Source organism: Prionailurus viverrinus, chromosome B3 (assembly GCF_022837055.1).
Source record: "Prionailurus viverrinus isolate Anna chromosome B3, UM_Priviv_1.0, whole genome shotgun sequence".
In the NCBI taxonomy this organism is placed as follows: domain Eukaryota; kingdom Metazoa; phylum Chordata; class Mammalia; order Carnivora; family Felidae; genus Prionailurus; species Prionailurus viverrinus.
In genome coordinates this window covers 113,612,599-113,640,250 of record NC_062566.1, presented here as the reverse complement: position 1 = coordinate 113,640,250, position 27,652 = coordinate 113,612,599, and the positions used below count along the sequence as shown (strand labels likewise).

Here is a 27,652-nt window from a genome sequence, read left to right as displayed (position 1 = left end):
TTGAGGGCTTAGGGTTCTCAGGTGCCCACGTTTTTCAAGACGGACCAAAACTTCAAAAATTTTGGTGAGATCTCCCCAAAATGTTGGTCATAAATTGAAAACACTGAAAATCAATTTTGTGTGGACGAAACTAAATGTGAGTGTGTGCCAGATGCCCTTTGACGACTTTGGGACAGCCTTCCCTGAGGGCTCCAGTCTGGGTAAGGTTGAAGGATGAAATGCCTTGACCAAATTCCTTCACTTCCTCTATGGATGTGTCTAATGGTAATCTGACTTAGAATTGTTATGTGCTGGGGATGGGTCCCTGGGTTGGTCTCTGGATGGAGCTAGGTCGTTATTGAGCACATTAGGGATACAGGATGCAGTTTAGTACAAGACGTTCCCCCATCCAGTCCCCTTCCCTCTGCACGTAAATGAAAGAGCATCTCTCTAAAACCCTGGGCGGGGCTATACAGTTTAAAGCTATGGTTTTTTTGTTCTCTATTTTTCTTGTACTTTGTTCTTATTGCTGACCAGTCATCTATTATATCACATTCCTTTTACCCGTCTTGTCTTTTCTAAGATTTCTAAATTATTCCATGTGACAAGAACTCAATTCAAGTTTTATTGTCTTCCCCAAAGAGCAAATTTAGAAATTCCTTTAATTAAAAAAAGTATATATGTATGTATATTTAAAAAGTATATAAATAAATATATATTTTACAAAGTGTTCTCTGAAATGAGATGCACAGAAGATTAGAAGATGTAAAATACTTAAAATAAATCTAAATAAAAATTCTGGAGGGATATGCATATTTATATTATATTTTATATATAAAATTTTATATTTTATATGAAGATATATATGTCACTCCAGAATCTTTGTTATTTAAATTTGTCTTAAGTATTTCACATCTTAGATGCATCTGCACAGAATTCATGCAAAGTACATGTAAAAGGTAGTCTTTTGGGTCAGGGTTGTTTTCTTGCTTTATTTTCTTTGGTTCAGGTGAGGAGAAGGCTATTCTGAATAAGCAATTTGTTTTCCTTCCGTCTTATAATGGGGACTCTGTAAACTTTTCCTGTAAAGGTCCAGATAGTAAATATTTCAGGCTTTGCAGGCCAGACATCCGTTGCGACTATTCAGCTCTGGGGTTGTAGCATGAAAGTAGCCACAGACAATATATAAATGAGTGGGCATGATCGTATTCCCATAAAACTTTATTTACAGAAATAGGCAGCTAGCTGGCCAGATTTGGCCCAGGGGCCAGAGTTTGCTGATCCTGAATTAGAAATACAGAGTATTATACTGTTACAGTGGGGAGTGCTGGTAGTGATATTTAAGACCTTTATAAGTGGCAGGACTAAGAGAAGAATTTCACATCACCAGGTGAAGGGCCAGAGGTACATTTCATGGTTAGTAATGAAAGCCATATTGAGGCCTATATGGATAAGTGTTTTGATCCAAAAAATTCCACCACAAGGTGTTAGAAAGCTATTAGGTTTTCTCGTTTGGGTGCCGAGTCCAAACTACAATAGTACGGTGCTTACCGAAAGTACCTATAAATAATCCAGCCAGTCGACATGCTAGCCATACATAATGGTGACTCTTGGAGGCATAATGACTAACATCATTCATCTCTACCAACTTAAGTATGAAAAAAGACCAACTTTAAAATAGTTGAGTTCATGCAAATGGCTCCTGTGGGCTAAGTGAACATCGACTATAGTTTCTGTGGGAGATAAATGCTAAAGGACATTTAGCAGAGCCCAACTTGGGAGGTGTGGGGTTGTTGCAGTTAAAGAAATGGTCTCTTTCTGATTCCCCAATAGCTGTGGCTCCCTGAAATTGTTAGTTATGAGGTATTGAGGATGTTGCTGAGGTGCATTTCATCCTGAGAGCCCAGTTGTTTGTGGTCATATTCAGAATTAGAACACGGAGTCTCCAACTCAGTATCTCACATCCTAAAAGAACTGACAAATGATTGTCTTCCTTAGATGGTAATGAAGATTCCTGATACCAGACCTACTGCTGAATTAAAATCCTCTTACAAGTTGAGTATGGGATGAACCTGACAGGTAGCCCGTGAGCTGGTCATGCTAGGTGGCAGCTGCCTTGCCAAACTCATCAAAGAGATGCTCTTTAGCCGTTGTGAGAGGCCACTGCATTGCTTTGAGAGAATGAGTAACTTTTCAGATCTCAGGGTGTGTTTTACTGGTGCCTATTGCTAAGTTCCCTGAGTTACTTCCTAGTTTTCTTAACAGGGTGAGGGGGTGAGATCAATATGTTGTATGTCGGCTCTGTTTGCTCCAAGCTCCACCCCGTGATCGTAACTGAAGTCACCCAGTTGTCAGCTTTTCGGCATTGACTAGAAGGAGAAAGATTCTAGTTAGAAAACCCTATGTTTTGTATTCTACATGAATATGGTGTTAGAAGCACAATCCCTCGGTTACCTGGTCTTTCCTTACACCAGAATAGGAAATGCTTTGGTGTGAGGTGGTTAACAGTGGGGATCAATGGTTTTGTACCCACCTGACTGATATAATTATGGTGACTGTGCTATCAGTGATCACCTGGCAAGACACAATCATAGCTGAGATGGATCTGGAAGCCGTAGTGGAACACTAGCTGAAGGAGCAGCGTGCTGTTTATTTTTAAGTTAGCACGATGCCAAGCTGGGTTATATTGGGTATAACGTGCAAGGCCTGGAAAGCATTTCTTCACCTCTATTTAATATTTGACACCACTGTGTTTGAAATAGCTGAAAATAACTGGAAAACCCAAAAAGTACAGAGAAGAATATTAGCAATAATTAAAAGGATGAACAATAATAAGCCCTATAAGAAAGGGCAAAGGATTTGGGATTAACTTGGGCAAGAGAATTGGGGTCACTTAATAACTGTCATATGCATCATTGAGAAAAAGACACTGATCTTTTTGGCTTCTCGAGAGGACGGGAGAAGTTGGGGCTTGGAACAGACTGACAAATAGTTCTTTTGACAGCAAGAATTTTTGACTATTGACGCTGATGTGACCTCACTGATAGCCAAATACTTCTGCGCAGAGTTAGGGGCGTGGGCTAGATGACCTCTCAGGGTCTCGTCAAGCTTGGCAATGCTTTGAATTGTAGCTGGGTAACCTGAAAGAGTTAGTGCCTAACTCACCACCAGGGAGTGGGGAGGCGTGGCGAGAATTGGTCTTATGGATGCGTGTTGTGATCATTAACCAAAATTACATTTCTAGGCTTGTTCCTATGCATACTGAAGCAATGCCCCAAGGCCTTATGGGGACTTCCATTGTTTGGGTAATGTGAGACGCCAGCTGGAAAGTGAATGCAAGAGACATTTTCCTCCAGAGAATTGTCAAAAATGTGAAAGACGAACAGTGAGAAGCAACTGGAAAGGACAGTAAGGCCAAAAGGCCACGAGGGAAAATGGTTCTGCTGAAAACTCCAAGTTCCTTTATGGTTCTCATCTCCTTGGATTTCACCATGTCCAACATCATCCTTGGTGCATGGATTTCGTACTTGCTCCCAGGACCCGGATATTATTCTCAACTTGATTTTGGTTGAACGGCCTCACTAATATTCATGGTTGTCTACTCCCCTCTCCCCAACTCAGTAGGTAGGGGAAGGAAGGTTTTATTAAAAGACAAAGTTAATTTTATATTTATATGTATAAAACAAAAATTCTGCTTGGGAAAACCTGTGGTCAGGATTCTTTCCACGTAACTTAGAAAAAAAACTCCTATAGTTTTGCTCTGTGTTTGATTTAAAGAAGTAGGAAGGATTGTACTGTATTTGTAGTATGTGAAATCAACTTTCTGAGGACCTGAAATGTAAAAGAGGTTGGGAATGGAGAGAGCTTGCATAAGAAGGGGTGAAGGAATGGTGTGATGAGTTGCTAGCGTGAACGCTTATGCTAAAATTTCTCCTTGACTTGAGTTATGGGTTCAAAGAGACTGGCAGTTTGTAATTCTGAAAAGTTTTTTAGTTAAAATAGATTGTTTTCCCTCTGTAGACATCAACCTTTTGTCCGTAATTGAAAAAATAGATCAATATGTTTTGACCACATACTGGTGTTTTGTATAATGACCCTCCAGTTATTGGTTTGCTTTATGCTTCTGATCAATTAATCAAACATTTATTGAATGTCTTCCATGTTGCAGTACTGTGTTAGGTTTTGCAGGGCATAAAAGACAAACAAAGGGGAATTGAAACAAACTTTTGGGGACACTTTCTTTTCTTTTTTTATCACGTTTATTTTTGAAGAAGAGAGAGAGAGTGTGCATAAGCGGGCGAGGGGCATAGAGAGGGGGACAGAGCATCCACAGCGGGCTCTGTGCTGACAGCAGCGAGCCTGATGTGGGGCTTGAACTTGCGAACTGTGAGATTGTGACCTGAGTTGAACTTGGATGCTCAACCAGTTGAGCCACCCAGGTGCCCCTTGGGGATACTTTCTATGTGCTAGTCACTGATAGGCTTCTTATAGATGTTAGCTTGTGAAGGCTGTATACCCACCTTCTCAGGTTCAGATTACTATTCCTGTTTCACAGACATGGAAATTGAGGCTCAGGGAGATTGAGTTGACAGTGGTAGTAGTCATAGCTGGTAATGTCTGAGTTTTCCAATCGAAGATTGTTTTGCTCAGACCCTCTCCACTGTGGAAATTCTCTTTTCTGTTCATAAAGAAGGGAGACAGGTGGCTAGCATATTATTCAAGACAAGTGCCAAGTTGGTACAAAATGTGGGTGCCACCCGGGCTGAGCGAAGGGAGTTTCCAGCTCAGGTTGGAATAGCGAGGGGGGTCTGCACTGAATGGAGAGCGCAGTTGGGCTGCAGTTGGGGTGAGCAAAGAGAAGACAGGCCACCGAGAGTGGGAAATACCTGAACAAAAGCTCTGAGGTGTGAGCAGCACAGTGGGGCTGCAGGCAGTGTGAGATGAACCTGAATGGAGTGGGGGAAGATCCCAGGCTGTGGCGAGAAGTCAGAGGATGCAAACAGCATTCACCATCATGGTGGGGCCTGATCAACAATGCAGGAAATAGGAACAGGAGGAAGCCAGCGCATCTTGGGCCCTTGAGCAGGATGAATATAATGTTTAGGACGGCTGTGTGAGGGCAGCCCAGCTATGCACGTGAAGAAGTTTGGGTTTATATACTCTTCCCTACCAGGCCGCCTCGGCCTGTGTCATGACTGTGGGATCCTAGCCCCTGTGAGGGAAAAAAAGTGGTCAGGATTCCTTCTGAAGGACTTGTGACAGAACCCCGGTGTATCCTGTCTTCTGTGTGATGCGTGTCCAACTGATGAAATGTTCACCTCGCTAAGTGTCACGTGATTCGGTGGGTCTGTCCCACCAAGGATTATTCTGAAACCAGAGAAAGTGCTCTTCTACCCCTTCCTGGTTTGTAACACCGTTGGGGAGGAGTATGGGATATCCTGAGAGGCCGGTTGGCCCCAGAGAGCTTTGTATCTAAGAGATCGATTGAAAGAAACTTGGGATCAAATCTCTGATTGTCCTTTTAGTCGAGTTGGAGAGAGACTTTATTTGAAAAAGTGTCCTTTAGATCTATAGGTCACTGAACGTGGTTGAGGAGAGTTGAGGAAAGAAGGCTCCGGTTCTGGCCGTTGCCTTGGTTTGGGTGCGGAAGCACCTTCTGGCACCATTGCCTGGCTGCCCTTAGCCGCTTTACCTGTGGAGGAATCGAGAAGTCCTAAGATCGCAATTCCTGGGACCTCGCTTTCCCTTCTACCTCCTGTGCTCATGTCTCCCCACTTCATCTTGTCCGTGGGTTCTTTGCTGGCCCTCGGGACTGAAAGACGTGCAGCCGTGTGTGAGGAACATGGATTGTGAGTCCAAGGAGTGGGGCCGTCTCTGGGTGGCCAAGAATGGTTGGCGCTTCCTGATGTGCTAAATAACAGCCACATTTTCAAGGTAATCTTCCCAGCAGCCTTGTCAGGGGCTACTGTCCCACTTAGCAGATGAGCGGGCCAAAACTCAGAAGGGTTGGGACTTGGTCAAAGCTACACGGAAGTGGCGGGACCGGGACTAGACTCTGGATCTTTAGTGTGTTTGCCTTTGCTTATTATTTGCCTGTAATGCTCAGTGGCACTTGTCTTGGCTTAGGCGTGCCCCGACGTGGCAGAGCCCTGGACTGAAAAGGTCATCTGACAGCACAGAATTGAAACCCACAATAGAGTAATATCCATCTTCCCTCTGAGAAAAGCAAAGGCAATAGGAAGCCAGCTTCTAGATCCACCCCTCTTTCCCCCTGCTACCTCCCTACTCCACCCCCGCTGACATTTATGCAGCACCTGGGCCTCATACAGCACTGTCTCACCAAACCCTTTCAAAATCTCTCTTTCCTTCATCTGCCTTTACACCGTAATGTTGATGCAAATCTGGTTCAGCCAACGCGCTGGGGCCGAGTGTTAAATGCTTCCCTCGCAATGTTCTGTGTCTGGTTCATGCATCCACCTAGATCACCTACATGCTAGCTTGAAATTTAACTGTGTGCCCTGCAGAAAGCACCCCAGGCCTGCCTCTAACGGCACATTAGGTCTATCACAGGCAGCCCTCAGAGTTGATTTTGCCCTACAGAGGTTGAGAAGGTTGGCTTCAAAAAAGAAGTCCCTGCCTGGTGATTGGCGCAGAGCGAGATCTTCTGAGACAGCAACTTGCCCTTCCTGCTCCCTCTCCATTAATTCCAGGAAACTCTGCAGCTCACTCTCCCCTGCCCCCATCCTCTGGTCTCTCTGCTGTGCTAATCACAGCTCATTTCTGCTGCATGCCTCATTTGGGGGAAGAGCACTCTAGGGCTCCCGAAATGTGAAGAGGGAAATTAAGGACGGTTGGTCAAATGAGTCAGTCCATTGCCAATGGGACAGCCATCCTCCTCCCCGGGAGGGCCCTGTGCCTCTTTCCAGGGCTTACGGGGAGGGTGTTTACTCTTGGGCTTTTCCTGTGGACCAGATGGGGTTTTGTATTCTAAGGGAGAGAAGGAGAATGAGGTTCATTGAGGAGCTACACGCCGTCATGGGTCCTCTGATCTCATCACCTCCTCTAACAATCCTGGGATGTTGGGCCCATTTTGGAGCTGGGGGAATGAGGAGGACAGATGTCGGGTAGTGACCTGCCCGAAACCAGGCAGATGTACATGTCTACTTGACTTCAACGGCCGGTGCACGTTCGTTCCTTTCTAACCATTGTCCAGGGAAGACGGCCCTTCTGAATTCTCCCTCTCATTTCTCAAACCAAGGGCTCTGGGCTTCTCCTCCTTCTTGTTTCCTCTCCCCCAACCTCCTCTGTGACACTTTACTTTTTCTGTAGTAGCAAGCGTCCTGCCGGGCAAGGACAGGGGATTCTCTGGGGAGAATCCATCCTGGCCATGAGTCCTGTTACCCACTGGCTGGTCAGCACTGTGGATTTAGCCAGTATGCTAATGAATCTAGGTTTCCCAGAAAGGGCTGACTGGGTCATTGCAAAGAGCCAGCTGTCCTGGCCAGGCTCCCCCATGCCAGGAAGCTCTGAAGGACCACTTAGGTGGCTGTGGGCCTGTCAGGAGGAAAGCAAAGAGCTCCGTCTCAATCCCAGGCAGGGGACTAGTCCTTTCTCTGTACTTCTTTCCTTCCCATTACCTCATTTTAAGGCCTCAGGCGTCATTTGGTTGATCTGCTTCAAAAGAGATTCATTCTCCATCTTTGTAAAAAAGGGATTCAACTTGATATTAGTCGGATGAACTCCAAAGTTCCAGGATGCCATGTTGGTGAGAATGCAACATTAAAAACCAAACCTGTTTTCCCCCTGTTTTCTTGCCTTATTCCTATTGTCCAGAGGAATGTTTCTTAGAAGGGTCCTTTTTCTGTGAAAGCCTTTAGAGCTCTCCCTTCTGGAAACTTCTCCTTCCCAGGAGGCTGTGGAAAAGGGAGCTGGATGCGGAATGGACAGTACCCAGGAATACTTTGGCCCCAGGGTTTTGATGTGCATTCATCCTTCCGGAAGGCAGGGTCAGGGAGGAGTCAGCTGGCGAGGCCCCAGGGGTTTTGCTGTGGTAGCTGAACAGGAGCAAGGGCAGCTCAGGAGCAGGACGCCATGATTCCAGACCACCTGAGTTACACTCCCAGGAGCCAGTCCATGCCGTGGAAGGACTTAGGAGACGTGGGGCAACATTCTAGCCTTGCTGCCACCTTGCCCTGTGGCCCTGGGCCAGTCACTTCACCTTTGGAGGGCTCAGTTTCCTCAGGTGTTTAAAGAAGGGGTTGGACCAGGTATTCCAAGCCTCACTCTGGTGCTGACAGAAGCTCTGAGTAGACCGAGTGAGGAACCCGTGATCGAGTTAACTTGTCTGAGAAAGTGCTCTGCATTTTAACTGCGGCTTTTTGGAAGTCAAGTTTTTAAGCCACGAGGGTCACTTCAGTGGTGGAAGTTTCAGGCACCGTTCCAGGGGTTTGTGGAAGGGAGATGGCAGTTTATATCTTACCCTGCCCCCCATCACTGGTCATGTCATGAAGCAGAGGCCACTTCTGTCCACTCTGCCCACCCATGCCTGCGAATCCCTGCCTCATCCACCTCTTCCCCTGCTTGCAGAGACAGGTGGAGAAAGCTGGGTTGGGGCGAGACTGGGCATCTTCTGTGTGGTTCCGGGGCACTTGTGGGGTGCATGCTTGCAGAGAGGCGTTGATGTCGCCCAGCTCTGGCCTTCCAGAGGTCAGGCTCTGTCCCACAGGAGACTGTGTTGGGCCTGAGTGCCACCCTGTCCTCGGCTATTGAGTGCAGAGAAGAGGCCTCAGAGTGGATCCAATAGAGGAGGAAACAGACACCCAAGAGTCATTGCCAAGATTTCAGTGCTCCCTAGGGGCCGTGCAGGCCTGAGGCTCTGGACTTCCACTCGAGTGCTCTCTTCTTCGGGCCTCCTCCTGTAACTACACTGCCTCTGCCCAGGCTCTGTTCTTCCCCTTTTAGTTTTAGGGAGATAATTAACTTCTTTGCCTCTAAGCTCTTCCAGTTGCTCACCTTTAACTCTGTGAGGCCGGGGTTTGGAGGTGGCCTTGACCCGATTTTGCCCTGGGGTAATTCAGGAATGCTTTTAATCCAGGACCCTGGATTAGCTGTGGGGGCTGGGATGACAGGTTCCCCCAAATGCTCAGATTCACCTGGAGTGTGGACAGGGGACAGGGGTCGTGGAGAGGAAGCAGGACCTTAAGCGCAGGAGGGCAGCCCTCTGACTTGGGAAGCGACTGGATGGTCAGAGGTCCAGTGCTCCGTGAGAGTGGCCCACCAGCCCCTCAGTCTCCTTGGGACAGGAGAAGGGTCCTTCTCCAGGTCTGTCTCCTGAGGCTGAGTGGTGTGGTATTTGCCTGCATGGGTGTTGGGATAAGATATGCCTGTGCGTCTTTCCTCTGCCAACCCTTTGCTAGGACGTCTTGAGTCGATGACTTCCCTACTCTGAAAATGGGGACAGTGACACCTGGGTCACAGGTTCTTTCAAGCATTGAATGAGGACATGTGTTCAAAGCGTCTAGCACTCAGGAAGCACCTTGATAAGTGGGAACTGTTATTAGTAATAGTGCTAAATACTCTTTAGGGCGGACTCAGAGAATTGAGTTTCTACATCTTGTTAAGAATTCATCCAGAATTCTGGCTGTGTCTCCTGAATAAGGAAGAACCCAAATCTTTTTTCTGCGTTCTTATTTTCATTCTCTTACCCATTCCTTCCTTTGTCTTCTGCGTCTTTCTTTGTCTCCCCCACTCCTCCCACCCTGTGTCCTTCCCCCCAGATTTACCAATTCTTCCTCTTCTCGCGTTATCTCTCCTCTCTGTTCTCATGATTCTGGAACTTGTGAGGATCTCTTTTCTTTACTTATTTGTGATCCAAAATGCATCCCAGGAGTTCTGAAAGTTGGTGCTTTCTGCTTTTCTGCTTGCTATGAGTTGAACCTCCCAGCTCCATGCAGATACTACATCTCCTCCAACTGCAGGCTCCCCTGCTGGCTTCAGGGTCCCCACCACCCCTCGAGATAGGGATTCACTATCTTGGATCTTTTTTTACTTTTAGTCTTTGAGTTCCCAACCACCATGGCAGGTGAATGTATGGGTCTGGAACTCAGGGGACGGGTCTGTGCTGGAGGGATCAGTTTGGGAGTGTCAAGTGTGTGGATGACATGTGGGGGAAGTGAGTCTAACCAGATAGAAAGAGGAGTCTGGAATCAGAGAGAAGTGAAGATTCCAGCAAAGGAGACTGAGAAGGGACAGCTGGGCATGTGGGAGGAAGACAGGAGACTACAGAAAGGGGATGGAGGGCAATGCCCTTTCAAGGAGTTGGGCTGAAAAGAGGAGCAGAAATTGGGTCATTGATGGAGGAGATAATCAAGAAGGGTCTCTTTGAAAAATGGGAGCTCTTACAGTGTATTTGTATGCCAGCAGAACTGTTGACCAGAGAGAGAAATTGATGCCAGAGGAATTAATAGCAGGAACAGAGTTCTCAGGGAAGTGTGAGAGGTTTGGGATCTGGGTACAAGTAGGGGATTGGCCTTGGGTAGGAGCCGGGAGAGTTTGTTTCCAGTATAGGAGGGTGACAAGCATAGGGGCGCAGGTGCAGAGGGCTGGGGGGATTTGCATGGAGAAAATGAAATAGTTTTATTCTGACCACTAATGTGTGTTCTTAACTAAATAAGGAGAGTGGGAGGAGGTGAATAAGCTATGGGGGATTGGAGAAAATGGAGAGGTGTGGGAGAGGGGTTTGATCAGCAAAATATAGGGTACTACCAAGATTTGTGGTCACCATTTCAATGGAGGCTGATCAGCACAGTGGCTTTGGGTACAGGCACAGACTAGGAGAGGGTTGGGCTTAACTGGAGTTGAGGTGAGTAGGACAGAGAGGAAGGGGTCAGCAGATAATATGCAGAGGTGTGATTCTAAGAATGGATGTGGAGTCTATGGATATGGGTGCGTGAGAGGTAACACAGAAAGAGTGGTATGTGTTAAGGAGTAGCGGTTGGAGCTTCCAATGAGATTAAAGAATTACTGGTGGACCCAGTAAGTCAGAGCCAACCTGGCTATGACTAACTGCCCCCTTTGGATTTGGGCTCAGATGTTTTCCTCTTAAAATAGTTAAAAGACACAAAAACAGAAAATGGTGGAAAGCGATGCTTATTCTGGGGCTAATTCATTCATCATTGAAAGAGTGCACTTTAATTAGGCTTCAAAGATATTCAGTGGCTCATAACAACACAATGGAAATGATGCCTTAACTCTTTCCTGCCCCCGCCAGATCAGTCCCACTAACGCTGGGGTGGGCATTTGTGTTTGTTCTTATTGATACAAGGGAAATATTCTAAGTGCTTTGTTGTCCAAAAAGGCCTTATCTTGGAAAGAGAGCATATGTTGCCTGTCTGAGGCCCCTGAGAGGAAGTGAGGGCCTCCTGTTTATGCATGGGACCCACAGGTCTCTGGCAAACAGAACCGCTATCAGGAAGATGTAGCTTATGTCTGGACACTGGCCAATATGAATTGATGTCTTTTGCATCCAACAATCACAGGACTGTCTGAAACACTTAAGAGTATGTCGACAGTAGGCTGAGGTTGAGAGGAATATGGAATTTCTGGGAATGAGAATAGAGGCTGTTGGTTGGTGCCAAAACAAAGCAGAAGAGTGGCAAAACCTTGCTTTTTCCTTTCTTTGAAAAAGTGTTTTCCAGTTTAACAAAGCAGTAACACACACCCTGTCAGCAGGATCCTCACAATAGAAGGATGAGGTGGGCAGGAAATGTTCTGGAGTCTCATTTGACCAAGGCAGACTCAGAGCAGCTGGTGGACTTGCCCGTGGTCTCGAATGCCTACATGGTGGCATAGCTTGCTGATATGCAGGAGCCTTGAGGAGAGTCTAGGAGGCAGGGGGTCCCCAAGTGTGGCTCAAGGATCCCTGCCCCTGTCAGGATCTGCATCACCCCTGGCGCTCCTAATGGGCTCTAAAGTTCAGGATCACCAGAATGGCATTGCTGTGGAGTGGAGAAATGGGAAGACCAGAGCCTGATATTTCCTCTCTGAGCTCCTTGTTCTCCAAAGGAAAAGGAGAGCCTCCCTCTCGAGGCAAGGAGAGTGAGAAAGGTGGCTGTTTGGGAAGTGCGGTGAAGGGAGAGAACAGAGAAGGGGTTGGGAGATTAGGTAGAGTATGCGGCAGTAGGTAGGAACCGGAACAAAGGAACCTGATTTGATTAGCCCATGTGGGCCTTCAGCCACAAAGCAACATTAGACTTGCCATTCCTGTTCCAGCCTTGGGGCTCTGCCTCTGACTGTGGCTGTGAGGGCCTGCCATGGGAGGTCATGGGCATCTTTCCTGTTGTCACTCAAAGGTGGAATAATGTGGGTGCCGAGAGCTTGCTCTGGCTACGGTCTGGCAGTTGCCTCAGCCTCTTGGCACTTTGGTTTCCTTGTCTGCATGGGTCTTTACTGAAGTGGGGCTGGCCTTGAAGGATGAATGGAAGTTCTAAGGGTAGGCAAAAGGTGGAGGTGTTATTTCATTGATTCTTTTATTCGTATATGAATTGACAGTTTCCCTCATTCGATGAGAGTTGATTTGGTGGAGAGGCAGGGAGGGAAGTCAGATTAGAGAGAATGAAGACTGAGTGGGTATCCCAGAAAGGAAAGGAGTGGATTTAGGACAGTGCATCTCAAAATTCACTGTGCACATGAGTCACCCGGGGATTTTGTTAAAATGCAGATTTAAGGTTGTAGGTCAAGAGTGGGTGTTTCTAACAAGTTCCCAGGTGATGCTTGGGCTTCTGGTTCATGGACTGTGCTTTATGTGGCTAGAGTGTAGACCGTCTGCTCGACAGGTTTGGCTGTGAATGGGAGCTGAAGGATAGGAGAGAGAGACCTTTGTGTGCAAAAGTGTGAAGTGCAAAAGGAGCAGGTTTTGGAGGAGGAGGGTGGGGTGGGGAGAGGGAGGAATTCAAGTGCTTCTCTGTGTGGCTGTTGCATAGGGTGTAGTGGTAGTTGGTCAGTGGTCATGAAAGAAGATGAATCTTAAAAAGGCAGTGGTGACCAGAGAGCAAAGAGGCTTGTAATGCTAGGGAGCTTACTTTCTGCCGCAGGCAATGAGAGACAGAGGAATTACTTAAGAAGGGGTTGGTCAGTACCTCATAACTGATGGCGTAGTTTTAAAAAAATATTAACCACTATTTAAAAAAAATGTCTTTAGAAAGGGTCTTTCAGATCATCTTCTGTGAAAACAGAAGTATGTGACTGTGGGAATACTGTCTGTTAGTCCAACCACAAAACAAGGCCACTGTTCGGTTGGCAGTCCTAGTTGTTTGGATAAGGGTCTCTGACCCACAGAAAGGGAAACAGGAGTTAAATATTTGGCGAACTGCTTGAGGTTTGAATCCTTAATTCTCACAGGAGGCTTTTAACCTATTAAGCTTAACATCTTCCAGCTCAGGGATAGCAACTATTTTCTTTCTATGCGAAAACTCAGGTTGGTAACGGTTGCTTGGAGTGCTGGGTTCAGAAGGACCCAAAGGTCTCAGCCATGAGGATTGGAAGAGAATGTCGAATTGATTAGTGATGTCTGCCATGAGTATGGGATGGAAAACTGGCATATACGACACATGTTTAGTTATCTCTGAAGGGAGGTTAGGTTTCTGGTGACATATTCCTAATTCTCTCACACCAATCCTTCAGGTGAACCAGGGCCATTTCAGAGATACTCTCTTCGTTTCCCTGGTTATGAAATGGAGTAGACCATCACTTACCCAGAAAGGCTTTGTGAATCTTCAGACAGTTGTGAGGCAAGTGTGTACATTTACAAACTATCAGGAAAGGCTCTCCTTCTGCGGTACTCTAACATCGATGGGTGTTATTGTACTGAATAAACTACTTGTCTTAGAGAATCATTTCTATTAAATCTGAAGACAGATGCTGGTAACTGAAAATAGCCATTGATTTGCTTTCTCTTGTACTATCTAAACTCCCTAATTTATCTGGAGGAAAAAATAAAGCCCGTGTAAAATCAACTCCTCCAGCTTTCTAAGTAAACAGTGAGATCAATCTTATTCATGAATTTGTTGGATAAATGTTTATTTGATTATAAGGAAAGGCAGATTAATCTTAGATGAGATTTTGGCTGGTGCCAAATGATCTGGGAGCTGGACTGAGTGACCACAGATGCAGGACTAGTGCCGAGCTGGTGGTGCTTTTGTGCTGGCAGTTGGAAGCAAATGCCGAGTTAATACAAGGCTGGACCGTGCTGGGTTTTGACGTAATCCCATGGATCCCACGGATATTTCTCCTTTGAGCAGTGTCTGTTCAGTGTGATTTTTGTTTCCTTCTTGTTGAGAGCGTCGAAGGACATCAGGGACCTCAGGGGCTCAAGGAGTTTGGGTAGGAGGCTTCATGGGTGGCTGGTTGTCACCATCATCATCCTCATTTTCCTTTCTCCTGTCATCTTGATTTGGAAAGTGAATTAGTGACTCGGGGAAATTGGAGGGGGAAGGGGGAAGAGGATTGGCAGGAGTTGGTGAGCCTTTGTTGGGGTTCAGAGTAGAGGATAAGGGTTTTAGGCATCATGACTGCAATACAGTCTAGTGAATGCAAGAAGGGGGGGGCCCTTCTGTATGTTCTTTTGTTCCTCTTCTAAATAAAGTGAATAAGGAACACTCCTGTCCTTTCTTGGCTTGACAGTGTAATGGAGGTGTCTGGGCCTGTTGTGAAATTGGCTCTGGTTGCCGGATGTCTTTTTGTGTTTCTCTCAGAGGCTCCACTGGGAGAGCTGATGATGGGCAATCCACTTAGGGTAGCTCTAGGGAGGACTTGAACACCCGGTTCCATGCAGGAATAACTGGCCAGCAGGATTGAGTGGGCTGATGAGGTGAGAAGAGGGGAATGGCCCCTTCCCTCTCTAGCCTTTGGCAGAGGAGCTGTAGCTAGTGATGTCAGGGACCTCTGTTGAGATTCTTAGGTGCCAAAGCCCAGTAATGCCACCAGAGGCTGCTGGCCTACCTCTGGTAGCCTCCAGGGTCCCTTTGAATGGGCTGGACTGGCTTGCTCCCGGGCGATTCTTCCCCAGGGATTTCTGGGATTTGTCACTGTGAGATGGTGAGGTTTTGATGCCTTTTCTTGTGTGAGGAAGCCCAGCTTTCTGAGAGATTTTTCTCAAGGCATGGAACATTGAGGGCCAAAAAGGCTTTAGGGGACAGCTGGACCACCTTTGGGTGGTACAAACTGACAAAACTGAGGCACAGAGAAATTCAGTGACCAACAGTGCCTTAGTGAACTTCTTGTGAATAAAAGGGGAAAATGCTATTATATTTAGCAACTTAAGGAACCTGAAATGGAGTTGGGCAGCTGCATGTGGGTCAGCTATCTTGGAACACCATGTAGTGAGAGACCATGGGGTGAGGTAAAGGGTCCAAAGGACTCGAGTGTGGAAATGTGGATTCTAGCCCTGTATCCGCTGCTTGCTTGTTGCCAGAACCATTTTGAACTGCGGCTTCCTTGCCTGTAAATCAGAAATATTTAGATCTGACCTGCCCACCTCACAGGATTGTTGTCCCCCCAGTAATGAAATCAATAATTTCATCCAATGAAACCAGTGACTAGAAAGATGCTTACTTGACAATATTAGGAGTAATGATCATGAAGATATCCAAGAATTGCTTGCTTTAGGTCAAAATACTGGCTGTAGGTTGTTGTTCTGCTCATATCAGTTTGTTGAAGTTCCAGGAAATCCCTGACTTGCTAGCAGGGAGGACTTGTTCCAGGGAAGCTGAACAGAAATGTTGTTGGAGGTGAGATAGACTCAGGAAAGTGGAAGGAAGGTGCAGCAAGGGGAGGGGGAGACAGGGGAGGGGAGGGCAAGAACAGAGGCCAAAGGCAGCAGCTTGGATGGTAGAGAAGGGCCCTCTGGCCCACACTGTGCCAACAGGTTGGACTCAGGAAGGCTTTGGGTGTGTTTCTGTTGCATTGTGAGGTTTCACACCTATTCACTTCCTTTTCTAGTCACCCCCACGTCACCCTTTAAATTATCTTAGTTTCCACTCTTAGCTCTTTTAAAGATGATTTCTTTAAAAAGTAATAGCCCTCCATGGAGGAGAAATTAGATAAAATCCCAAACCCCACTTATGCCTTCATTATTTAGCCCAGCACTGGCCCTCACTGTGGCTGGGATCCTTACTCAGCAGGAGTCTTGTCAAATGTCTGGCTTTTCTAGAGCCTTCCCACCAGACCCCTTACTGATCCTCCTTTGCCAGTGTATTAGTTATCTATTGCTGTGTAACAAATTACTCCCAAACTCAGCAGCTTAGAGCAACAAACATTTATTATCTTATAGTTTCTGGGGTCAGGAATCTGGGAATGACTTAGCTGGGTGGTTTTGGCACATGTTCTCTCATGAGGTGGTAGGCAAGATGTTGGATGGGACTGCAGTCATCTCGAGGGTTGACTAGGGCTGAAGGAGTCACTTCTACGCTTGTTCACGTGTTGTTGACGGGCCTCCATTCATCTCAGGCTGTTAGATTGAGGGCCTCAGTTCTCTGCTGGCTGTTGGCTTGAGGCCACTCTCAGTTCTTTGCCATGTAGGTGTTTCCATTGGGCACCTGGTAATGTAGCAGCTGACTTTCTCCAGAGTGAGGGTAGGGAAGGAGGCAGGGAGGGAGGGTGGAGGAGAGGGAGGAAGAGATCAAAATGGAAACTTGAGTTACCTTTTTATAATATAGACTCCACAATTACATATTGTTACTTCCTCTTTTACTGTTATTTCTTAAAACAGCTCATTAAGTCTAGCCCACATTCAATGTTTGGAGACTAGCTTCCAACTCTTGAAAAGAGGAGGATTAAAGAATTTGTGGACATTTTATAAAAGCACCACAGTCACCAACATTGCTGCCTGGTGATCATTTCCATCCTCCCCTCTCCTCACCATTCAGTCTGCTGCTCTCCTGTCTGTGCCAACAACTTCCCTCCTGGATCTGGGAATTCCTGGAGAATATGCAGATCCACCTGACCAGACTCTGGGCTGTGGGAGAAGCCTCCACCAGGACCTGCTCCAGACTTGCAGGCAGGGATCTGAAACTGGAGACTGAAGAGCTTCAGTCCAAGGGTAGAGAGAAAGAACTGGCTTCCAGAGACTTGATGCATCTCTGGGGACAGGATGGAAACTGATCCTGGTAGGCTCTAACTTTGGCCGTGGAATCTCTGTCAAAAACTGACCCCTGCTATCAATGAATGGAAGCAGATACAGACAGTATTCCTGAGACTATTTCATATGGCATTTCCAAGCTTGAGAGTGAAGGACAAAGCCTGTCGAAGGAGAAGCATGTTGCAAGAGAATCTTCTCGTGAATTCTTCCCTCTACAATGCTGAAAACATCCAGCCATCCAGAGAGGCGTGAGGGTGCACTACTACCAGAGACCACTTTGTCCAGTGATCAATGGCTTGTTCTTTTCAGTTCTTATCTTCCCTCCTCTCTCACTTGATGGTGTGGCCATCCTTTCCTTTTCCTTGGATGCCTTGAAGGACTCTCTCCAGGCTCTCCTGGCCCTTTTGTGACAACGTAGTCTCTTTCTCACTGAGTTCTCTTGTCGATGCCCTGTGATGCCTTCAGTTCCAGTGGTTACTCTCCCCGCTCTTCCCTCTGTGGTCTCTACCCAAGTATCTCACCAAGTTCCAGGGCTCCATCTACCGCCCCTACCTGATGATTTATAAATCTACATCTTCAGCCTGTCCTCTCTCTTGAACATAGACCCATATTTTCTCACTGACACTGGATATCTTCACCAAATGTCTCACTTGCACAAGTGCCACGTGCCAAAACTGAATCTATATTACTCTTTGCAAGCCCTCCATACCCATCTCAGCTAACAGTGTGGCCCATCCACTCTTCAGCCCAATCTAGGAATCTTGGTGTCATCTTTGAGTCCCTCCTCTTGCTCACACCTGTATCCAGGTAAGAATCAGGTTCTGTTGACCAGTTCTACCCCTCAAATGTTTCCCTGATTTATTCCTGCAGTTATAAAGCTGGTCTTGGACTAGTGCCCCCACTCTGGAACCTAAGCTCAACATTAGTAGAACTTTTGTCTGTGTAACTCATTGCTTAGCACTCTCCACAGCGCCTGGCACATCACAAGTGCTCAATAAAAATTTGTAGAATAAGTGGTATTGTAACTGATCATCTTGCCCCAGCCATCTCCGCTAATCTACCCTTTGTCCTGCCACCAGAGTCATCTCTCCAAAGCATGCATGTAAGCAAATCAGGTCCTTGCTTAAAAATCTCTGAGGGTTCCTCAGTGCCTACAGAGTCAAATTCAGATCTCCATGCCTGCATAAGGGACCCTTGACAATCTTTCTTCTTACCTTTTTAGCATTATCTTCTGCCACTTGCCTTTTCTCCTGTTCTCTTTGAGATACGCTGTTTTGCTTAAGTGGACCATGCACCTTAAACTCTGTAATGCTCTTTTCTCTCTCTCTCTTTTTTCCCACTTAGCAAATAATTCTTCATCCTTCAAGGCCCAGATCAAATGCTACCTCCTCTCAGGCTTTTCCCAAGCCCCCCCCCCCCTTATTTATTGCTTCTCCATCTATAATCACTTTATTCATTCCCTTTTATAGTACTAGGTATATTGTATTATAGTCATTAAAAAAAATACGACCTATAATAGTTATTTGTTGCTGTATAACAAATTACTCCAAAACCTAATAGCTTAAACCATAAGCATTTATTACCTCATACTTTCTGTGGACAGGAACATACATGGTTTAGCTGGGTGCCTCTGGATCAAGGTCTCCCATGAAGTGGCAGTCAACTTATCATTTAGGGCTGTGATCTCATCTGAAGGCTCTACAGGAGAGGTTCTAATTCTAAACTCACTTACATGGTTATGGCAGGATTCATTGCCTCCAAGACTGTTGGACTGAGGCCTCCCTTTATTTGTTGCAATATAGACCTCTCTATAGATCATCTCACAACACAACAGCTGGCTTCCCTTAGAGCGGTTTGTGAGAAAACATAAGAGAGTATGCCAAAGATGCAAGCCAGTCTTTTTATTACTCAATATTAGAAGGGACATCCCATCACTTCTCATATTCTACTTGATAGAGATGATTCAGTAAGTCCAGCCCACACTCAAGAGGAGAGAATTATATAAGCTTATAAATACCAGGAAGGGGGGGTGGTTAGTGGCCATCTTACAGGCTGCCTATCACACCTCCTAAACTTGAGCTGCTCGAGGCAGGACCCATGTGTCATTTGTTTTTGAAACTTTATCACTTATTACAGTTCCTAGCAGTTTGTAGGTGCTCAGTGAATTTGGTCAAATTAGATAGAATTATTTTTCTGTAAGAACCTGATCACAAGCAATAAACTGCAGCCAGAAGAACCCTCAAAAATAGACTAAAAGTGATTTAAAAATCAAACGTAAAACAAAGTGTCACAGGCATAGTATCACTCCTCTGCTTCCAGGCACTTCTATGATTTCTTCCCAGTGTCACATAGAAAAGGATAAAAAAAAAAAAACAAGAAAGTATGTTTTTTCTTTTGACTTGGTACAACTCAAATATTTTTGAAAGAAATAAATTAGAATACCATCTCATAGGTTCTCAGACAACTCAAGAACTTAGACCACCCATGAATCCATCTTCTAATTCATGGAATATTGACAGCCAGAGGATACAGGTAATGAAATATTGATGAATAACTGCTCTTTTCCAACAGCTACCCATCAGTTATGCCACAAAACCCTCAAGAAGGAAGGACAGGGATTACAGAGTCTCTAACATGAGCAACAGTTTTTTCTTCAGGCTCACGTTTCCAAGGAAAACCCAGAGCCTTTAGCCAACACCCATGACTGGATGCTCTTAATGTCCAGAGAGGCCCTAAATGCACAGCCACTGTCAGGGATTCACATCTGATATTGATGTTTGGCTCTGAACAATGATTCAGTCTGGCCTCCACACACTGTTGTGGAGCAAACATTACTGGCAGATGGTTGCCTACAATCTACACTTCCAGCTAAAGTTTTGAAAGTCAAATCAGCCTGAATTGCTTCATTCCAGTGGTTACCTTTCCCTCTCCTTCCAACAAAATCCCTTTAATATTTTACTCTGTGGTCTCTCCCCGAATATTTCACCAAGTGCCAAGGTTTCATCTACCACCCAAACTGGATTATATCTAAATCTACATCTCCAGCCTGTCCTCTCTCCTGAATATGTGTTGGTGACCCTCTTCTTCCACTGCCGGCCTTGCAATACCTGCCCACTGTCACATGACCAGCTCGACCCAGATCCAATATTCTTCACGGATGAAAACTTTCCCAAGGCCTCTGTCTGCAGATTCATTGACAGCACATCTGAAGAGGTCCAACTTATTGCATGGGGATAGGTGGTGTGGTCGATGGAAGTGCTTTAGGTTTCTAGATTTCTTTTGCTTTCTGTCATGGTATTGGACTAATACTGGGATAGCCCAGTGGAAAAGTTGACAGGAATCTAGCAGCACTAACTGCTTGTTTTAATTTCCTTCTTAGTTCCTGTTTTCCCTTTGAGTTTTAGCTGGCAACTTTAGAAGCTTTGTTTATCCCACCAACCAGATGGGCAATTTGGGATTAATGATATCTCTAAAAATACTGTTTGTGAGTGGCATAGGCACAGAGCTACAGCTTTATGGATAGCAGGTTTTTATCCTTTCATTTAATGTATTGGAAAACTAGTGCTCAGAGAGGCAAAATGACTTGTCCAAGGGACAAGTGCTCAGATGCTGCAATATATCTCAAATTGTGGTACTTGCTCCATGAGGGCAGGGTTTGGTTTTTCTCTCTGCTGTATCCCCAACGCCTAGAAGAGTGCCCACCACATTCATTTATTCAACAATACTATCGAGGGAATGAGTGAATGGATAAATTATCCTTGGTCCTCACCTGCAGTGACTCATTAGGGATGCTGGGATCATTACCATGGCTCTTGACTTCTTTCTAATGCTGTGCCTTGGTCCTCACCTGGGCCAGTCAGGTAAGTTATATAAGTCCAGGTCAAGGCTGACTTGTTCCATTATTTCACTCAAAGACGATCAACCACATGCCTTCAGGTTTATAGATGAGACTCTATCTTGGACCATTCTTTTTTTTTTTTTTTTTAGTTTATTTATTTATTTATTTTGAGAGAGAGAGAGAGAGTGAGAGTGAGCAGGGGAAGGTCAGAGAGACAAGGAGAGAGAGAATCCCAAGCAGGCTCTCAGCTGTCAGCACTGAGCCTGATGAGGGGCTTAAACTCATGATGAGGAGCCAAAGTCAAGAGTCAGTTGCTTAACAGACTGAGCCACCCAGGTGCCCTGTCTTGAACTATTCTTGACCATGAAAACTTGGAGGGGGGTAGGATTTCTAGGGCACTTTGAGAATGATGCCACAAGCCCTTAGCTGTTTAGCCCACTAAATGTGCCTCTAATGCTTTTGCATGAATATGCTTTATATAGTTATTGATAATAATGACCAGTGTAACAATGTCTGTGCTTTGCCTTGCACAAGACATCTGGGTGCCCTAGAGTTTGGCAGCTTTGAGGGAGGATGAGCAGACCTCTATGACTAGTTGAACCTGCTGCACAGTGAAGTGTTGCCCAAGCAAAAGGCAGCTATGGCTCATACCGTCATTTATTTTTAATGCGTGTTTGTCTGTTTGGTCTTTACCCGTTCTACTCTCCTTCTCTTCTTTGTCTTTTTGAAGTACATTAAAAATGATGAGGAAAAAAGGGAGCCACACGGGTGCCTCTGGAATGCTATCGTGTCATTGATTTGTGGATGTCTTAGCGTTAGAAGTAACGCTGGGGCAGATGAGAGTTGAACCTGCAGACCACTACAGAAGGTTTACAAAGCAGGGCCTGGGAAATAAGCTATGTGAAGAAGCAGTGCCTGGTTAACATACTTGTCATAATATGTGTGTGCAGGGGTTGAATTCTCGATTGCTCAGAATTGGCTCTCCCCTTTACAGACGAAGTATAATGATTCAGAGCCTCATTCCCTCTACCTGACAAGCTGAGTCTCAGAGTGGAGGGGGGTGGAAAGGAGAGAGTGAGAGAAATAGAGGGAGGGGGAGACAGAGACAGAGACAGAGAGAGACAGACAGGAGTAAGGGAGAGAGAATAAGTGAGAATGAATGGATCTGATTGAATGAGAGGCTTCCCAGAGTGAGCTAGTAATATTTTTTTCTCCTCAAATTACTCTTTAGCATGGATGATTCCAATTTGACTGCACTTTGCATAATTCTTCAGCTAAAGCTTCTTACATATTTTTGCAATATGTAAATATTAGAAACTTTATGTGTGTATGAATATAGGAAACTGTTAGAAATTTGAGCCAAATTATTTTTTAATGAATGCCCATGGAGACCTGATTTTGGTGCTATTTCAGACTGGAATTGATCCTACATATTTTATATAATGTAATTTCTATAAACTAAGCATCAGACCAATGAGTGCAATTTGAGGCTTGCACTTACTTGCCTGGAAATCATGGATATTTAGGTTTTTCTTTCCTGAGAAATTGGTTTTTAAGAGATCAACACTGATAAATAAGGAAATAAAATATAATTAGGTGTTTATAATTTCACAATGAATAAATAATAGACTATGCTAGTTCCACAGTTATTTGTATCTGTTTTATTTATATTTTTAGCACATCGCTAGCAAGATAATGCTGTGGGTTTTTTTTTTCTGGAGCTGTCATTTAATCAGCAATGTGGCTTAGCCTAGTCCAAATTCAATATTGGTGATGGTGAAGTAAAAAACTCTCTTTATAAGGGCCATAATATAAGAGATATGTGTCACAGCACTTTGTCCAGCTTTGCCCAGGGTTTGTTGAAAATGAACTGTGTTTTTCTCACTGTGCTGCATATCTGTAGAGTGATATTGATTGGTTAATGACTTCTGGTAACTTCTAAGTCACAGTTGTAATGTGAGCTTAATCAACAAGGTATACTTAGATATTTTCGTCTCTGAAAGGTTGGAAATACCCATGTGTGTGGGCAGTTGCATATGAGCGTGTGTAGGAAGAGATGTGAGTGTGAAACTGGTTTTTGCCTGGATATTTATCTGTGTGCCTTCTCACTCAAATACCATGAAATCCCGTTTGCTGTCCCCGGAACATTCTCCGTAGCTAGTCCAGGGGTTCTGAGAAGTCATGAGCTGTGTTCTTCGAGTGGCGAGGGAGTTGTCACTGCTTTCAGATGCCAGCCCTCTCTTTTTTTTCACTGAGCTCGGTAGGTTATGGTGCATTCACCTTAGTCTCATTCACTCTCTTAGTCTCTTCTTTTCTGAGAAGCTTCTTAAATCCTACTGGTTTCCCTTTTCTTCCTACCTTCTGCGATAGCACCCTGGAGCCAAATTCCTATTGTCTGAAAACACTGTTCCGAAGTTAGGTTTCTAGCACGTGGTGACCATGTGTTAAATTTTTTTCAACTTTTACAGAGGATGGAGGTCAATTTTGGAAGGAGGTAGAGCTGGATTAGGAATGCGTCTTCACACCAAGTCACTATAGGACCAACTAAATAAGCAGGCAGAAGATTTACTGAGCCCTCCCGATGGAAGAAATTTGGTGGAACACTCAGGAAGGGCTTGGTTTCTAATGATCTGGCTGGGATGAGTCATTCACACTGCAGCACTTTCTAAATTCATTTTGGTCATTGGAATCTTATAAATGTCCTGTTGATTCATCTCGCCCACAGAGACCTGGGAAGGGTTGTTTCCCCTTCACTCCATAGGGCTATTTAAATAGCAATACAGGTATTCCTTGCCTTAAGGAGGCTGGAGATAAGAAAAACTAAATTTCCAAGCAAATGACTTACAGAATGATAGTTAACTTTACAAAAGAGTTGAAATGGGCATCTTTAAGTAGCAAGTGACTATAAGTAAAAAATTTTTTTACACCAATGTGTCTCTTTTTTCTACCCTTGAATTGGAAGACTATATCTACTGTCTTACTTCCAAGGATTTTAGAAAGTAGTTCTGGGCAAAAATGAGGAGTTTTCGGACTCAAACTCAGGAATGGGTTACTAGCATTTTCCTTAGAAACTTTTTCCTTTGTCCAACAGTATGCATTATTTCAGTCATTTCTATGGTAGATAAGAATTTGTATTCTTACAGTTTTATCTAGCAAATGATTTTTCCAGTTATTAGAGACAGGCAACAGGCAGTCAACCTGTTGTGACAACACAGAGGATTTAGTTTTAGACATAATTTTTGCACCTGCTAATGGCTGCTTGTGTGACTTAACTTCTTGTGCCTCACCCTCCCCAGCTAAGACGTTGCATTCTCTACTTTCCTCTTGATCTTCAGTGATGCCTTGAATTTTGAGCTGACAGAGCTCTGTAGCTAGTGCTGAGGCTAATCCTACTTCTGCATTTTACTGGGGATGTTAGGAGTCGGGGGTAGGCTGTGTGAGCTTTGTTCCCTTTGGGGACCCTGATGACTTTCTCAAGACAGAAACACAGAAAAAGCCCATAGGATATTTTCAGAGACTTCCAACAGGAGTTTCCAGAAACCACTTGCTACTGTTCACTGGTCCAAAGCTATTCCAGAAAATGTCTTCAGAGCTTGGCACAGTGGTCTAAGAGAACTTGAATATAGAATTAGCTCTTAATAAATATTTGTGGAATGTTGTTGGCACAAAGCACACATGCCACCCTCCATCCCTACCCACAGAGGCAGCCCCACATGCACATTTGGCTACTGAATTCCATGTCATGTTCTGGAATGTGCTGACCTTCCTTCCTAGGGAAGATGACACTCCTGGAGTGTTACTATTAGTAGGGCAGCTTTTGCTCTGATCTGTCAACACTCCCTCACTCTGGGTCTTTATTAAGCAATGATAAACCAAGAACCTGTGGAAGTCAACACAACTGACCACCCTTTCTCCTTGAAATCTCTTCTTTTGTCTGCTCTGACCCCATGCTTGCATAGTTTGTATCTACCTCCCTGGCCATCCTTCCCAGTCTCCTCTCTTGGTTCTTTCTTTTCATTGTTAAATAGTTGAGTTCTCTATGTGCAGTCCTAGACCTTTTTCTCTCCCCTCTGTTCTCTCCTCATCCTTTCTCCTCCCTTTGCCCTTCTCTTCGATGACTTCATTAATTCTCATGGTTTCGATGACCACCTATTTAGCAACGGCTCCTAAATTTATATGTCTAGTCCATGTTTCTCTCTTGAGTTATAAATCCATATATTTGACTCTCCACTTGACATTTCTACCGGAAGGCTCCCAAACTTCCCAAGTTCAACATGCCCCAGACAGAGAGAAGCCCTCTCTCCCTGCTCTGCATCAAGTCCTTCTATGCTTATTACAGTCTTTCTCGTCTGAGTAAAGCTATTGCATAACCCACCCAGGTTCTTAGATCCAGAACCTTGAGAATATTCTCATCATCTCTTTCTCCCCACACTCCCAACATTCAAACAGTTGTTGAGTCCTATCAGTGATTTCTTTAATACTCTGAAATCTCCACCTTAGCTTAACCATCCTTGTCTCTCTCCCAGTAGCTTCTGACTGGCTTCCTGGCAGCAATTTCTCCCTTTCCCCCTGTTCCCCAACACATTCTTTTCTTAGACAGCAGCTTCTTCCTTCCTACCTTCCTTTTTGATGATTTGAATCTTTATTTGTGCTTTCCTTATTTAAAAATATCCTTTCAACTTTCTATTTTGAAATGATGATAGCTTCTTAGAAAGTTACAAAAATATATTACACAGAGGTCCCATGCACCCTTTGCTCTGTTTCTCCCCATGGTACCGGCTTACATAACTGTAGTACACTCTCAAAGCCAGGCAACCAACATCGATGCAATTATTCACATTTTACTGGTTTTACAGGCATACACATGCATGAGTACTCATGTGTGTATATGTACGGCTCTATGCAATCTTCCACATATGTAATCGCCACCACCATCAAGGTACAGACTGCTTCATCACCCCAAAGGTCTCTCATGCTAAAGAATGCTCCTTTAAAACACAGTGTGATCCAGTCAACGCCTTGCTTAAAACCCTTTAATGATTTTCAAGCCCCGAATCCTTAAATAAGGGCTCTAGGTCCCTGTGTAATCTGGCTCCAGGTACCCCTCTAGGTGCCTCTCACCCTCCCTCCTCCAAACCAGCTAAGTCCTCTTTATCTGTCAGGTATCAGCTTAAAGATCTTGCTTGGATGGTTTCCTTGACATCTCTGACTAGGTGAGGTTCTACTGTGCTTTGTTTCATTATGATTTTCCTTCATGGAACCTATCACACAACGGTAAGTGTGCATGTAGCTTATTAATTTGAGTTCTCTCTGGCTGCATTAGAAGGGTTTGGGGTGCCTTGCTCACCACTGTATCTTTTTTTGTCTAATGCAATGAGTGGCCTAGCAGGTGCTCAGGGAATGCCTGTTAAGTTAATGAACAATTATCTCAAGACAGCTGGTTGTGGCTGGGATGAAGCCACAGAACTGGGCAAAATCGACTTGCATATATGGGTATCTGCTCCATGGACTCATCTTCAACCTACCCAAGGGTGCCCTGTCTGAGATCCTGGACATCCACAGCCCATACCACTCAGAACCTCAAGCTGGTGTTTTCTCTCTCATTCCCACCCCAGTATTCTTTCTGGGAGATTGGAATTGAGAACAACCCTGTGTCATTCTTAGACAGATCTTTGAGATGTTTTCAAGAATATCAGCTGGATATTCATCTGGGCTTGTTTCTCTCTGGGTCATTGCCATGGTGGCACTTTGAGAGCCTTATTAATTCAGAGCTGTGGGAACTTCTAAGTTGGATGGCACCTGGTGAGTCCTTGAAAAGCTTTTAGATCTGCCCTCTCTCGATGCTTCTGTGTGTTCCTTGCTAAGTGTCCCCTGTGCTCCGCACTGATGAGTCATTTCCATCCCCACTCTTATTCTCTCAGAGAGGACTCCATGAGATTTATATTTGTGGACGCTCATATTTGAAGGATCCTTATGTTGACTGAATAGACAGCATGTTCCCGAATGACCACAATGTAACCAGCCCTCTGAATATTTGGAAGGGAGGAAATGGGGACCTCCTGCTGGGATGTGGCTTTGCCAAGGGGTGGTGCTACCATGTGGGGTCCTGACTATCTGTGGAGGGTACTAGGTTGGTAGGACTGGCTCTAACTGGTGTCCCCTCTCTTTAGTATTCTTCTTTGGGAGAACACGTTCCCTTACAAGCAAGAAGCAATGCAATACACTATGTGGTGGGTTTGGTGGAGCTGGGGGCTCTGGAAAAGGGTGAACCCCCAGCAGAGCTCCCAGTTCTTTTGTGACAGAGTCAGTCATGGACATTGCCTTGGGTGCTGTGGGCAGATTCCTGCAAAACCTGGGAACATCACCCAAGTTTCTCTTCCCTGCCAAGTAGAAGGCCAAGAGTCTTCACATTCTATGGCTCATAGCTGCTCTCTCAGGGCTGGCATCTCTCTTTTGGGTGTGCCATGGCTGCAAAGAGAGTCCAGCCCTTCATGCCAAGCCTTGGATGATGGGCCACTGGGACTGTGTGCTCTTAGGTCACAGCTTAATGTCCATCCCCAATTAGTGTCCGCCCCTGATTTGCTAATGGTTTGGCTAACATGATACTTGGGATAGAGAAGAGTAAGGACCAGTGGATAGACCTGGTCATTGTGATGCTATGGTACACTTTTTTGCCCTGCCTGCCAGGCCACTCTCCTCCG

The 27,652-nt window shown here is 45.1% G+C and overlaps 1 protein-coding gene across 4 annotated transcripts in view; it reads left to right on the top strand.

Moving 5' to 3' along the window:
* Positions 1-27,652, top strand: part of DPF3 (double PHD fingers 3) — a 258,505-nt gene that overhangs the window by 219,036 nt on the left and 11,817 nt on the right. The window lies entirely within an intron of this gene.